The sequence below is a fragment of the Delphinus delphis genome, chromosome 6 (genome assembly GCF_949987515.2).
Source record: "Delphinus delphis chromosome 6, mDelDel1.2, whole genome shotgun sequence".
NCBI lineage: Eukaryota > Metazoa > Chordata > Mammalia > Artiodactyla > Delphinidae > Delphinus > Delphinus delphis.
The window spans coordinates 100,388,167-100,404,072 of NC_082688.1; the positions used below are offsets into that span (position 1 = coordinate 100,388,167).

The 15,906-nt window shown below is 40.0% G+C and overlaps 1 pseudogene; it reads left to right on the forward strand.

Annotated features, from left to right (window-relative positions):
• Positions 1-9,633: 9,633 nt before the first annotated feature.
• On the forward strand, positions 9,634-10,560 carry LOC132426779 (alpha/beta hydrolase domain-containing protein 17B pseudogene; annotated as a pseudogene).
• The last annotated feature ends 5,346 nt before the right edge of the window (positions 10,561-15,906 follow it).

Below are 15,906 nucleotides of genomic sequence, written 5' to 3' on the forward strand. Positions count from 1 at the left end.
ACCTTGTTGTTTATCCATCCTATATATAATAGTTTGCATCTGCTAATCCCAAACTCCCACTCCATCCCTCCCCCACCCCACCCCCCCTTGGCAACCACAAGTCTGTTCTCTATGTCTGTGAGTCTGTTTCTGTTTCACAGATAAGTTCATTCGTGTCATATTTTAGATTCCACATATAAGTGATATCATATGATATTTGTCTTTCTCTTTCTGACTTACTTTACTTAGTACGATAATCTCTAGGTCCATCCAGGTTGCTGCAAATGGCATTATTTCATTCTTTTTATGGCTGAGTAGTATTCCATTGTATATATGTACCACATCTTCTTGATCCATTCCTCTGCTGATGGACATTTAGGCTGTTTCCACATCTTGGCTATTGTGAACAGTGCTGCTATGAACATAGAGGTCCATGTATCTTTTTGAATTATAGTTTTGTCTGGATATATGCCCAGGAGTGGGGTTGTTGGATCATAGGGCAACTCTATTTTTAGGTTTTTGTAGAAACTCCATACTCTTCTCCACGGTGGCTGCATAAATTTACATTCCCACCAACAATGTAGGAAGATTCCTTTTTCTCCACACTCTCCCTAGCATTTATTATTCGTATTTTTTCATGATGGCCATTCTGACCAGTGTGGGGTGGTCCCTCATTATAGTTTTAATTTTCAAAATCAAAATCTCTAATAATTAGAGATGTTGAGTATCTTTTCATGTGCCTGTTGGCCCTCTGTATGTCTTTGGAGAAATGTCTATTTAGGCTTTCTGCCCATTTTTCAATTGGGTTGTTTGTTTCTTTGTTGTTGAGTTGTATGAGCTTAATTAACTTGGCTTTTAGATGAGGAAATTGAGGCACCGAGGGGTTGAGTGTCTTGCCCAAGGTCACAGAACTAGGAAGTGGTGGAGCTGGGATTCTAAGCCAGTCTGGCTTCCAAGTCTCTGCATGTAACCCCTCTGTTAAGAAGCCAGTCCCCCTGAGTGTGGGCAACTGGGAAATGGGGGGTAGTGGTAGGGTAGGTATGAACCATGATTTTAGTGCACCCATGGAGTCCCACGTGATGGTAATAGGCACCTGACCCAGCATACCTTAAGGGAGCTCATCAGCCTTCAGGCTCTGCCTCAAAGATCAGAGCACTTGGATAACAGCACAGAAGTGATTATTCAAAACGAGATGTTATCTTTTAAGGGACACTCTATATGTAGGAATAAAATGACGTGATGTGTTTTGTTTGCTTCGAAATAACGCTGGTTGGGGGCAGGGTGGGGGGGTGCATAATGAACAGATGGAGTGTAAGTAATGCAAAATCAGCTGTGAGTTGAATTTGTTGAAGCTGAGTGGTCTGACTGACTGGTGGGTCTATGGGGGCTCTCTCTTCTCTTGTATTTGCCGGAAATTTGCCATGCTAAAACATTTTAAAAACATCTCAAGTCATTAGATAGTTCATGAATGATATTTGAGGGGATATTCCAACCCACAGCGTAAAGTCTTTCTTTCTTTCTTTCTCGCTTTCTTTCTTTCTTTCCCCCGGTATTGATCAGTTTGCAGAAACATCCTCAAAGGGTCCAGCTCTTCACTGAGAATGTATAGAATGAGAGTTAGAGGTTTGTTCATTCATTCAAGAACTATATCTTCATCTTGAGCACAGGGATGAGCTGTGAGGGATATGGCTGAGTTTGGGAGAAAATATACACAAAGGAAATGTTAACCACACAAGGGAAGCATTCAGCAAATGTCTCAAACCTTAGCAGAAGCTAAGGGGGTAAGGGAGGAGGGTGTGGGTTGTGTCCCCCTGCCCAGGGCTTAGAGTTCCTGAGGGAGGGACAGCTGAGCCCGGAGCCTGGAGAGCTCTCTTTTTCCTCACTCCCATCCTTCCCAGCTGAGTGCCCTAGGACTCAGGACTGTACAAGGGGTCAGCACTCTACATTTTGCAAAGGGAGATTTAACTTTTCAGCTGGCTGAACCAAAGCAAGAAAGCACCTCTCTTTCAACACCATCTCTTATCCTTATATGGTGGCAAACGTTCTGACAAATCTGGCTGCTGTGTATTTTTTCAGTGACTTAATTTGCCAGGAGGGCTAGCAGTGTATGGTATGTACGTAATCTACTCCAAAATGGAGTTTACATTATAAGAGATAGATTAATACAGAACAAAGCCCCCCAGAAGGTGAGGTGGGCCGGGCCTACGGACAATGAACTAGTGGAAGAAACATCTGTGTGCTCCGGAAGATCCTAGGTCTCTTAGGATCACATGCTCATCTTCTACCAATGAAAGCTCAATGAGGTTCCACCCTCCCCCACTCCCTCGTCCTGCCTTCTCCCTCCCTTGAAAGAGAGTGTTTAGTTTCCGAATTAACTCACTCTGGACTACGCCAGGATTTAGGGCAAAACAGAAAACTGAGATCCGGAGCTCTGTAATTAGGCCTCCTCGTGGATTTCAAGCAGGGCCGATCTGTGAATATGCCTGAATTTTCCGGTCTGGAGGCAGCAGGAGAGGGCTGATCAGACGCGGCTAGTGAGGCCCCCAGTTTTCCTGATCTGCCCCCGCTGTTGTGGCATATGACCACAGCTCAAGAGCTGGGTCACCGCAGCCTCCTGCCCACGCCTGCGCAGTTGGCCTGGGGTGCTGACAGCACTGCTCCGTAGGGGAGGGAAAGGGAAAGGTGAGCCGGGAGGAGGGCATGCCAGGAGTCAGGCTCTCTGTGGATTCGAGGAGCTGCCCGGAGGGCCCGTTGGAGGCAGAGCCCAAGGGTACTAGGCGCAGAGTAATTGGGGTCCTGCGGTCCTGAGTTAATTTCCATCTTTCACAGACGGGCACACACGTTGGAATAGACAAGACAGAAATTTAAGCTGTCACTGCTCCCAACCAATCCTAAGAAGCAAGACTGAAAGGGGGCAAAAGCTCAATTTCTCAAAAGCTGTCTACCGGGGCAGAGACCTATGCCTGGAACAAGGCACCCCCCAAAGTGATGCAGCCTGGGGTTTCTTCACTGATGGGCAGGCACTCAGTTTTCCTGGGCACAGAAGTTTTCGTGGCACCCATAATTCCACTACCTGGATTCTTCCAGTTTTTACATGGAAAGGCCTTTTTCCCCCCTTATTCTTGGCTTTAAAGACTCCTCCCAAATTTCACCAGTCTGCTAGGAGTTTTTTTTTTTTTTTTTTTGCAGTACGCTGGCCTCTCACTGTTGTGGCCTCTCCCGTTGAGGAGCACCGGCTCCGGACGTGCAGGCTCAGTGGCCGTGGCTCACGGGCCCAGCTGCTCCGCGGCATGTGGGATCTTCCCGGACCGGGGCACGAACCCATGTCCCCTGCATCGGCAGGCGGACTCTCAACCACTGCGCCACCAGGGAAGCCCTAGGAGTTCATTTTTACTGGTGAGATCTGTTCTCTTGCTTACGTGAAAAGGACCAAAACTATTTCCTGATGACAAGGCCAAATAGCTGTAGCTTGAGTCTGTTATCTCAAACCTGAATGTAACCTGAGGTGCATTCATTTTAAAAAAATGCCAAGTAAGGAATGAGGTTCTCCCAACTTACTGCACTGGTCAGATGCAACCTGGAGAATTATGTTAACTTCTGCATTTCACCTTTAAGAGAAATGTTGGCTATTTTATAATACTGCCAGAGGAGAGATCAAGAACTATGTCCCAAAAGGACTGTTCAGGAATGACAAGTCTGTGGAAGATAAAACTGAAGGGGACAGGAGAACCAGCTCCAAAGCAGTGAAGGCCAATGTTGGCTCAAAAAAGCAGAACCAGGGCAAAGGGTGGGGGAGGGATATGCTGGGAGACAGATTTTGACTTTATAGCAGCCAGAGCCTTCTAATAATTAGGCTATTTAAACATGGGAAGGGCTCAGGGAGGTAGTGAGTCAAGGCCTAGTCAGACAGTAGCCAAGCAGTGGCTGGACAGCCACTCCTAGGAGAAGTGCTACAGGGGGACTCCTGCATTGGGCAGGAAAGGAGAGCTAAGATTCTGTTATTTTATAACTCTCTGAAATGTAGGTCCTATACATCATAAATTAGATTAGGGGATAGACTACAAAATTTCAGTGGCTTCTTAAAAACATTTAGAGTTTTGTTTATAGAAATGAAGAATGAATGAAAGTAAAAAAATGAAAATCATGGGTCATTTTTGTAGGCTCCTTTCAGCATTTTGATTTCATGTGTGTTTGTGTTCCTCTTAATTTCAGATCCTGTTTTCTTTCTTTGACTTCTACCTATATGTCCTTATATTCTCTCTATCTCTCCTTTTACACAGAAGATTTTCATTTATTCCATGGGTGGTAGGTCTTTGGATCATACTGGAGGAATTTAAGGTCTGGTTATTTGGAAATGATTAGAGTAAAAAATCTATAATATCTTACCTAGCCTGGTGAGTGTTTCTTTGTACTTTTTCTCTCTTCTCCAACCACATCTTTTGGTCAAGACCACGTTTGTGTTTACGAAAAATCATTAGTGCTCATAATATTACAAGTAAAGGAAAAGAAAGTAGAATTGCCAGAAGGATTCCAGAGGAATACACATGCAAGTACAACCAAACTAATCTTGAAAAAAAAAAAAAGAAAAAGAAAAGAAAGAAATAATAAGGACTTTCCATAAAACTAGAATTGCATACACCATAATTACAATAATTGACATAATGCTGGGAAAATGACACTCATCGATTAAAACTGAAAAGTTCAGAAAGAGACTCAAATCAATATATAATGAAAGTCCCATTTAAAATCTGTAAGAAAAAAGGTGACTTTCATGAAATGATTAACTCTTTGGAAAAGAAGAGGGTCACCCCAAATTTCATAAATAAAACCATGGAAGACACCTGAAACATTGTAAATCAACTATACTTCAATAAAAAAATAATAAAAAAATAATAAAACCATGGAAGTACTGGGGAAAAGTATAGGTGAACATTTATATATTCTTTGGGGAAAAGACTCTTAAAAACAAAAAAACACCTAAGAAAGTACCTGAAATAAAAAATATTGATACATTTAATTTTAAAATGTCTGTGCCTCAAAACCACAATAAACCATATAGGCAAATAGCAAAACAAAAAGGAAAGTATTAACAACATACATGAATAAAAGTTAATGTCATAATATATAAAAAGCTCTTACTAATCAATAAGATTAGGAGCATTGTCTCAATGGAGGACAGAGCAAAGCATGAGAATATAAATCAACTCAGAAGAAACACAAGTGTCCAATGAACATGTGGCAATTGAATCTTGAACTGATGGCAAATTAAAGCTATGAGATGCTATTTTTTTTTTTTTTTTTTTTTTGTCTATCCATTGGACAACATACTTTTGTTTAATGTAAACATTTAGCATTGACTTCAGTTTGGGAAACAAGACATTCTCATATACTGATGTGTGTGAATTAATGCAACCTTTTGGGCAGCATACTTGGCAATATATCTCAGAAACCTTGAAAATATTCAGTCCTCTTTGACAAAGGAAGTCCACTTAGAAGAATTTTTTTCTAAAGAAATCACTAGGGCTGTATGCTAAGGGTCAGCTGTAGGAATGTTTGTATTGAGCAGAAACTAGAACCAATCTAAATGTCTAATGGTCCAATAGTGACCATTTAATCAATGTTGATATGTCCTATGTAGCCATTAAAAATGTTGTAGAAGACAATAAGTGCTGGAGAGGGTGTGGAGAAAAGGGAACCCTCCTACACTGTTGGTGGGAATGTAAATTGGTGCAGCCACTATGGAGAATGGTATGGAGGTTCCTCAAAAAACTGAAACTAGAGTTGCCCTATGATCCAGCAATCCCAGTCCTGGGCATGTATCCTGACAAAACTACAATTCAAAAAGATACATGCACCCGTATGTTCATAGCGGCACTGTTCACAATAGCCAAGATATGGAAACAGCCTAAATGTCCAACGACAGATGAATGGATAAAGAAGATGTGGTATATATATACACAAAGGAATACTACTCAGCCATAAAAAAGAATGAAATAATGCCATTCGCAGCAACATGGATGGACCTAGAGATTATCATACTAAGTGAAGTAAGTCAGAAAGAGAAAGACAAATATCATATGATATCAGTTATCTGCAGAATCTAAAATACAACACAAATGAATTTATCTATGAAACAGAAACACACAGATGTAGACAACAAACTTGTGGTGGTCAAGGGGGAGGCAGCTGGGGGAGGGATGGAGTGGGAGTTTGGGATTAGCAGATGCAAACTATTATATATAGGGTGGATAAACAACAAGGTCCTATTGTATAGCACGGGGAACTATATTCAATATACTATGATAAGTCATAATGGGAAATAATATGAAAAGAATGTATATATATATATGTATAACTGAATCACTTTGTTGTAGAGCAGAAATTAATACAACGTTGTAAATTAACTATACTTCAATAAAATTTTTAAAAAGTGCTGTGAAAGAACATGGAAAGATGTTCATAGTGTATGTTTCTGTATATTTCTGTTGCTGTTGTTGAAATAACTGTCATTTATTTATTTTGTTCAAGTTGGTTTGTTTTTTAAAAAATGGTGTACACTTTGAGTAAAAGAAGCGAGATTTAGTCTGGAAGCTTAAAGGACTGGAGCAGAATTGTGGCTGCAGGGTGCCTTGGGTCTCAAACCATCCTCCTGGATACAACCGCAAAGCACTCAGCCTCTGGCCTGGAGAACTTCTGGCCACACACTGTGTTTTGCAAGCTCTGTGTTGGTGTTACATTGTGCACCAGGGGTGGAAGAATGGACTAAGGGTGAAGTGGAGCAGCTGGCAGCCCTCTTGGGAACTCCTCCCTGTCAGGTGGCTTCTGTTCCATGTCCTCCAAGCCTGGAGCTGTGCAAGGCCCTGGACGGTTAATCAAGTCAAATCCAAGAGCTGTCTCACCCTCTGGCTTATAGTAAACATGCCTTCAGGCACAAGTGCCCAAGAGCTGGACAGTGATGCCGGAGCAGGCACTGGGGAGCCAGCATCTTTTAGGAGAGTCTCTTTGTTTTCCCCTCTCTTCCCCTTCCCTCCTCACCCCTCCCCTCTTCAGCCCTTTCCTCTTCTCCCTCGCTTCCCCCTTCCTTCCCATTCCCTTCTATATCCTCCTTTAGGGATAGGCCTGAGGCTAATACAATTTGGGAGAGGAGAACCTCTTTAAGAAAACAAGTACACAATTATGAAATCAAATTCAAGTACAGGACCTTGAAAGGGTTCTGTCTAAGTGAGAGGCCTGAACTTAAGCTTCATAGGCTTCATGGTAAATCCACCTTTAATCCTGAATCTGGTTTTTATTGTTTGCATGGACTTCCTTTTAGCTTGTATTATGTATGTTTTCCTAAACTACGTTAAATATTGTTTTACATTTTTTTTTTTTTTTTTAGCGGTACGCGGGCCCTTCACTGTCGTGGCCTCTCCCGTTGCGGAGCACAGGCTCCGGACGCGCAGGCTCAGCGGCCATGGCTCACGGGCCCAGCCGCTCTGCGGCATGTGGAATCTTCCCGGACTGGGGCACGAACCCGCGTCCCCTGCATCGGCAGGCGGACTCTCAACCACTGAGCCACCAGGGAAACCCTGTTTTACATATTTTTAAGCTTTATGTAAATACCATTTATGTAAATGGTATTCTCCATGAAATTTTTATACAGATTGTTTTTCTTACTCAACATTACATTTGGGAAATTTATCCATATTGATACGCATAACTTTAGTTTCTTTTAATTGCTATGTTCCATCACGTGACTCAGAATGTATCTACTCTCCTGCTGCAGTTTTTCAGTAAAAACAGCAGATTATAAAACAAAAGCAGGTTGTAAATGCGCGCGCGCGCGCGCGCGCACACACACACACACACACACACACACACACTGCAGAGCAAGTAAATAAGTGTCATTTGTTGTAAGACTAGAATAGAACTAGGTCTATATGATATAGACAGCATTTCAATTCAGCAGGCAAAAATGGACTACTTAATAAATTGTATTGAGAGAATTGGCTATATGTAGACAAAATAAATAAAAGCAAATCTCTAACTTACATGATACACAAAATTATAATTTAGATGAATTAAAAACCTGAACCCTCAGAATACAAATTTTAAAGTATTAGGGAAAAAAGTATAGGAAATATCATTATGATCCCATGGAAAGGGGAACCCTAAATAAGTCATGGAAAGCAAAACTCATATAGTAAAAGACCAAACAATTTAAATTAAATTACTGAATAAATATCATCTAAGTTGTAAAAAAAAGGGACTATATAATAAAAAATACCCTAACATAGAAAATAAACTTATGGTTACCAAAGAGGAGAGGCAGGGGAGGGATAAATTAGGAGTTTGGGATTAAAATGTACATGCTACTGTATATAAAATAGATAACCAACAAGGGCCTACTGTACAGTGCAGGGAACTATATTCAATATCTTGTAATAACCTATAACAGAAAAGAATCTGGAAAAAATATATATGTATAATTGAATCATTTTGCTGTACGTCTGAAACTAACACAACATTGTAAATCAACTATATTTCAATAAAAGTTTTTAAAAAAAATACCAAAATTTTTTTAAAAAGACACCCCAAACAACATGAAAGACAAGCTGAAGACTGGGAGAAAAATTTGCAACTTATGTAAAAAAGAATGAAATAACAGATATATGCGGGGGAAAAAAAACAAGCACCCTTTAGAAAAATGAGCAAAGGATATGAATAGGCAATTCATAAAAGAGGAAAAACATGTAAGAAGACGCTCAAACACAGTTTTTACCAGGCAACTACTAATGAAAAAGTTGAAGAGATGCTGTTTTACACCTAATGTACTGACCACTTGGAAATGTCTGGTAGGTGAAGGGTCACTGAGACTGCTGGGAAGTGGGAACTTCTCGATTCCATTTTCATACTCCAAGATGATGCAGCCCCTTGAGAGGCAACGTGGGCATAACCTTGGATCCACAATTCCTTCTTGTAGGAATTTAGAATCTTGAAATATGGAAAAGACACATAAGACATTTACTGCAACATTGTTGGAGTTAGAGAAAAATTGTTAACAATCCTAAGTATCCACTGAAAGGAGAGGATAATAAGTAAAATACGGTATAGCCATACAATGGAATACTATTCAGCAGTTAAAACAAATTCACTTGATCAATATATTAACACGATTAGATTTCCAAAACACTGGTAAATCGCAAACTCATACTTATAGTATGATGCCTTTTATGTAAATGCAACACACAAATACATCAACATATTGTACGATTATAAGATTCTGGAAGGAAGCACACCAAACTCCCAAGAGTGGTTGGTCACTTGGACGGAAGGAAAGGTCAGGGATTTTTGAGAGGTGGTCAATGAGAAATTTAGTTTTATATATGATGCTCTAATTTTGTTTAAAAGGTGCATGCATTTATGTAGTTCTTGTTCAATTAAAATAATTTAAAAGATAAAAGATTAGAAGGATGTATGTTCACAGTGATAACTCTTGGAATGAAATTATAAATTTTACCTTGTTCTTTTTTCTTATCTGTGTTTCCTAAAATGTCCACAATGTTTGCCCATCACATTTGTAATAAGAAACCAATTATTGAGAGAAGCCACTCCCGATAGCATCTGGGTTTTTGAGAAGATTCTCTGTTGGTTCGGTGAAGGGGAGAGAAGATGAATAATCTTTCATTTAGTGAGCTATGTTGCCTCTGCTGCTGTCCACCTTGTCCAGGGAAAATTGCTTCAAAATTAGCATTTTTGCCACCTGACCCAACTTACGCGCTGATGTGTGATGAAAGTGGAAGCCGCTGGACGTTATGCCTATCAGAACGAGCAGACTGGCAATATTCTTCTAGAGAAAAAGATGCTATTGAGTGTTTCACGACTAGAACCAGTAAAGGCAACAGAATTGCCTGCATGTTTGTGCGTTGCTCACCCAATGCCAAATACACTTCACTCTTTTCACACGGAAATGCTGTTGATCTTGGTCAGATGAGTGGCTTTTACGTAGGACTGGGATCACGGATTAATTGTAATATATTCTCATATGATTATTCTGGATATGGTGCAAGTTCTGGGAAACCAACAGAGAAGAACCTCTATGCAGACATAGAAGCTTCTTGGCTTGCTCTTAGGACAAGATATGGCATTCGCCCTGAAAATATGATTATATAAGGCCATATATATATATATATATATATGTATATGTGATTATATATGGCCATATATATATATGGCCAAAGTATAGGGACAGTACCATCTGTGGATCTTGCTGCTTGGTATGAGAGCTCTGCTGTTATTCTTCATTCTCCTTTGACCTCAGGAATGTCGGTCGCTTTTCCTGAAACCAAGAAGACCTACTGTTTTGATGCATTCCCAAACATCGACAAAATCTCTAAGATTACCTCTCCGGTATTAATAATTCATGGGACTGGAGATGAAGTCATTGACTTTTCACATGACCTCGCATTGTTTGAGCGTCGCCAAAGACCTGTGGAGCCTCTGTGGGTTGAAGGGGCAGGTCACAATGATGTGGAACTTTACGGACAGTATCTTGAAAGATTGAAACAGTTTGTGTCACAGGAACTGGTAAATTTGTAAAATATTCTGAAGATTTGCATACTGGGGTTTCTTTCTTGCTGAACTGCACTCTTTGGTAAATAACATAAAACCTGAAGGTTTTGTTTGCAAATCATTCAGTTGCCTTCATAAATGTACAGGTAATGATTTGTTAACAGACTTAATGAAGGTTTTAATTACCAAACTAGAAACTGCAAATAACAGTATCACGCAGTCAGGCTGTGTAATTTATATTTTTTCTGTGACTTTTTTTTTAAACATCAAGATGAGTACTGTATGAAATTTTAATTCTATAAGATCAAATGCTATGAAAGTATTGCCAAATGCTTTTGCATATCAGAAACAAATTTATAAATTTTTTTTTTTTTTTTTTTTTTGGTGGTACGCGGGCCTCTCACTGTTGTGGCCTCTCCTGTTGCGGAGCACAGGCTCCAGATGTGCAGGCTCAGCGGCCATGGCTCATGGGCCCAGCCGCTCCACGGCATGTGGGATCCTCCCGGACCGGGGCATGAACCCGTGTCCCCTGCATCGGCAGGCGTACTCTCAACCACTGCGCCACCAGGGAAGCCCTATAAATATTTTTAAAACATCTCAATGTACTAAATCTTATCCTGGTATACAAATGTAATATTCTTTCAATAAAAAGCTGTATATCTAAAACAATTCAAGTGCTCAGAATAAACTGTGTGAAAACATGCAAGTTCACTAAAGATGACCTAAACCCTGTTGTACAGGGATAGAGATTTAAAGGTTATTTTATTGTAAAATACATTGAATTTTCTGTATTCCCTGGTTATCATACATTTTCTCCTTTAAAAAAAATGACGTAAGTCTTAATTTTTATGCCATTTGTTAATTTACCCACTAGTTACCTTGTAAATGAGAAGTCACAATAGCACTGAACTTTAACTAGTTTTGATTTAAAAGTTTGGTACTGTGAGGCAACAACTTAAAATTTTCATTTTAGTCATTTAACAGGCATTTAGAGCTTCAAGAATAATTTTGTACCCAATGTTGTTTTAAATTCTGACTAATCTCGTAGAAATGCAATACTGTCACTATTAGAAATCCTGAAATTCTATTAGATGTTCTTTAAGACCACACACAGACTGGCTATTTGATCCCTTTTCACTTTGACTCTTTTTAAGAATAGGACCTGTTGTTTTGGATTACCACCTGAGAATTTCCTGGATTTACTCCTGGATGCAGGAGATAAGAAAACGTTTAATTCATAACTTTTATATTAACGAATGTAGTGCAAAAAATAAAGCTCACACAAAAACTAAGTTGCCTTTCCTTGAATGAATCCTGCTTGAATAAAACAATGAAAGAAAAATAAAATGAATGGTATGTAATCTAATTCGTAAATGAATGATTATTGAAATAATGCACACTGTGGATATATTTTAAGACCTTATGTAGTTTTAATTGTTCTGCTTGTTCTGTGGTTATGTCTAAGACTATAGTGTATGATTCTCTTCAAAGTATATCAAGTATTGTGAATGCTTTAGTTCAGATGTGTCAAATTAACAGTAAAACAATAATATGCCACTCAAAAAAAAAAAAAGAAACCAGTTATTCGTCAAGGATTGCTGGAAGTTCAAAAATTCTTAAAAAGTTAAGAATATACCCTTATATTCTTTAAATATACACTTTTAAATATACCCTCCCTGTCCCACCCCCCAATTTAAATACATAGCACTGTGTTTGGGAAGAGTGGCAGGTTTTATTGCAAAATTAGGTAATTCCCCAAAGTCTGGAAGTATAGAAAAAGGTTCTGGGAATCGTTTAGCTTGGTTCGGGGGGTTCTAGGCAAAGGGCTCTTGTTTTTTACTCGCCGATGTTCCATTAACCAGGACACTCCAGGGACTTGACTTAAGATTTACTGACAATAAATATTTAACTACAGTTAAACTTAGCTACTTTCTGGGAGTGAGTTTTCTCAGCTGGCTGAGAGTTTTCATCTCTTTTACATTTTTACATTGTAATGATTTGGAGTAGAAAAATTTCTAGAATGTTTTACGTACTTTTCTGCCTTCTTAAACAGAACACAGAGTATCTAGTTTCAGTTTTCCCAACTTTGCTCTTTCTAAAGGTTGCCACATGGCACACTTATCAGAATCTGTCTATAGCAACACCCTCTTTCCTGCTAATGGCTGTAGAAGTTAACTTCTTGGAATTGTTTGTAAAATAATCAGTGTACGTTGCTCACACTAAGAGGATTCCCTAAGATAAAAGAACACACAAACTTTATGGCATCTATTTTGGCTGTTTCACACACCCCCTTTTATTCCCCCCCCCCCACTTTCTTGTTTTCAGTAATGTTCTAAAGTGCTGGCCTCAAGTCTGGAAGGTGGTACAGGTAGAAAAGAAAGAGCAGCATTATTTATTGCAAAACTGTGATCTCTATCAATGTCAAAGCTTTTGCTGTTGGCACAGAGCTCTTGCCACAGAACTGAGTTGCCAATAGATGAAATGTGTGAATAACCCTAAATTAAGACAGAAACCGTAACCTTATAGCAGTTACACAGTATCTACTAGAAGAATTTGTGGTTTTACACAAGAATTTCCCAAGATACAGAAGGTGACTGTTAATGAAGCCTTTGTGAGTAACAGCCTTATACATCTGAGAAAAATAGGGTTTGTATAGAGCTGGGTCTATAATCTCAGGCCTACTCTTTGCAAAACCAGAAGGGGGAAGGGAAGGGAGGGTATAAAACGTAGCCACATAGAGGGAACTTTCCTCAACATAATAAAGGCCATATATGACAAACCCGCAGCCAACATCGTCCTCAATGGTGGAAAACTGAAAGCATTTCCACTAAGATCAGGAACAAGACAAGGTTGCCCACTCTCACCACTCTTATTCAACATAGTTTTGGAAGTTTTAGCCACAGCAATCAGAGAAGAAAAGGAAATAAAAGGAATCTAAATCGGAAAAGAAGAAGTAAAGCTGTCACTGTTTGCAGATGACATGATACTATACATAGAGAATCCTAAAGATGCTACCAGAAAACTATGAGAGCTAATCAATGAATTTGATAAAGTAGCAGGATACAAAATTAATGCACAGGAAACTCTGGCATTCCTATACACAAATGATGAAATATCTGAAAGTGAAATCAAGAAAACACTCCCATTTACCACTGCAACAAAAAGAATAAAACACCTAGGAATAAACCTACCTAAGGAGACAAAAGACCTGTATGCAGAAAATTATAAGACACTGATGAAAGAAATTAAAGATGATACAAATAGATGGAGAGATATACCATGTTCTTGGATTGGAAGAATCAACATTGTGAAAATGACTCTACTACCCAAAGCAATCTACAGATTCAATGCAATCCCTATCAGTCTACCACTGGCATTTTTCACAGAAATAGAACAAAAAATTTCACAATTTGTATGGAAACACAAAAGACCCCGAATAGCCAAAGCAATCTTGAGAATGAAAAACGGAGCTGGAGGAATCAGACTCCCTGACTTCAGACTATACTACAAAGCTACAGTAATCAAGACAGTATGGTACTGGCACAAAAACAGAAAGATAGATCAATGGAACAGGATAGAAAGCCCAGAGATAAACCCACGCACATATGGTCATCTTATCTTCGATAAAGGAGGCAGGAATGTACAGTGGAGAAAGGACAGCCTCTTCAATACGTGATGCTGGGAAAACTGGACAGGTACATGTGAAAGTATGAGATTAGATCACTCCCTAACACCATACACAAAAGTAGGCTCAAAATGGATTAAAGACCTAAATGTAAGGCCAGAAACTATCAAACTCTTAGAGGAAAACATAGGCAGAACACTCTATGACATCAATCACAGCAAGATCCTTTTTGACCCACCTCCTAGAGAAATGGAAATAAAAACAAAAGTAAACAAATGGGACCTGATGAAACTTCAAAGCTTTTGCACAGCAAAGGAAACTATAAACAAGACCAAAAGACAACCCTCAGAATGGGAGAAAATATTTGCAAATGAAGCAACTGACAAAGGATTAATCTCCAAAATTTATAAGCAGGGTGGGAGGGAGGGAGACGCAAGAGGGAAGAGATATGGGAACGTGTGTATATGTATAACTGATTCACTTTGTTATAAAGCAGAAACTAACACACCATTGTAAACCAATTATACTCCAATAAAGATGTAAAAAAAACCAACAAAACAAACAAAACAAACGTAGCCACGAAGCTCAAGTATCACAGATAAGGACTTTTCTTATGCATATGTCGCGTTCTTCATTTTTCTTCCTATTGCAATAACCAGGCAGCAACACAGAGCGGTGATGATTCACAACTACATTCCAAGGCTCTGAGTGCAGGAAGTTATGGCTCATTTGATGTTATCAGTTAGCTGGGGTGGGGGGTGACCAGATCTAATAAAAACACATAGGACGAAAGTTCTAAATTCCTTTCAGAAGGAGTGCTCTCACCCTAAGCATCGCAGGACCTGTGTAAATTGCTCCTGCAATGTGTCTATGTGAGATTAACTCACAGAAATACTGTAGGAGAGAGATGGTCTGTTCGTAAGTCTCAGCCAGGGCTACGATGTTCATCTCTAGCAGATGCAGAGCAGATGAGGGCTCCCAGTGAGTCGATGTTGTTGCAATGAAGATGCGAAGGGGATGGCGCCGAAAGCATAGGAGTCAGGGATAGACGGGCTGTCTCTTCGCTTCCCCACCTCTGTGTGCCTCCGTCTGTCTTCAATAAATGGGGAGGCTCACCCTTTCCCCTGCCTTACAAAAGTCCAGCCTTAGAAAAGTCTAGCCTTAGAAAAGGCAAAAATAAATGATGCCCATGGAAATGCTTAGAGTTATTTGGGGAGGAAGCGGGTTGTGTTAGATTAAGTATGGTATTGTCTCTCCTGAGAGGCCTAATCCTCATAAGGGAACAGGACAAAGCTCTGTGGTTTGTCACCTGATCCTCCTTAGGGTAAAGCTAAGTCTGAGGGTCGGTTCCCATTCTAGGAGATTTGGAACACCCACAGCCTTGGGAGGGCATTGTGAATGTGCCTGAACTCCTAGAATACTGGTCCTGGAAAGGGTCCGAAGATCACTTCCCTCATTCTATAGACACAGAAATGAAGGCCCAGAGAGGTGAAGGGGCTTCTCCGAGGTCACACAGCTACTCCCAAATCCAGGGCTTCAGTTGACAAGCCCAGAGGCCCAGAGAGGTGAAGGGGCTTCTCCGAGGTCACACAGCTACTCCCAAATCCAGGGCTTCAGTTGACAAGCCCAGAGCCCTTTTCACAGACCTTCTCAAAGTGGGGTGCTCTGAGATTGCATGTAGCAAAAGAGGACTGCAGAATCACCTGATGTGTATACAGGGGCGCCAGGGAGGTGGCGGTAGCGGTGAG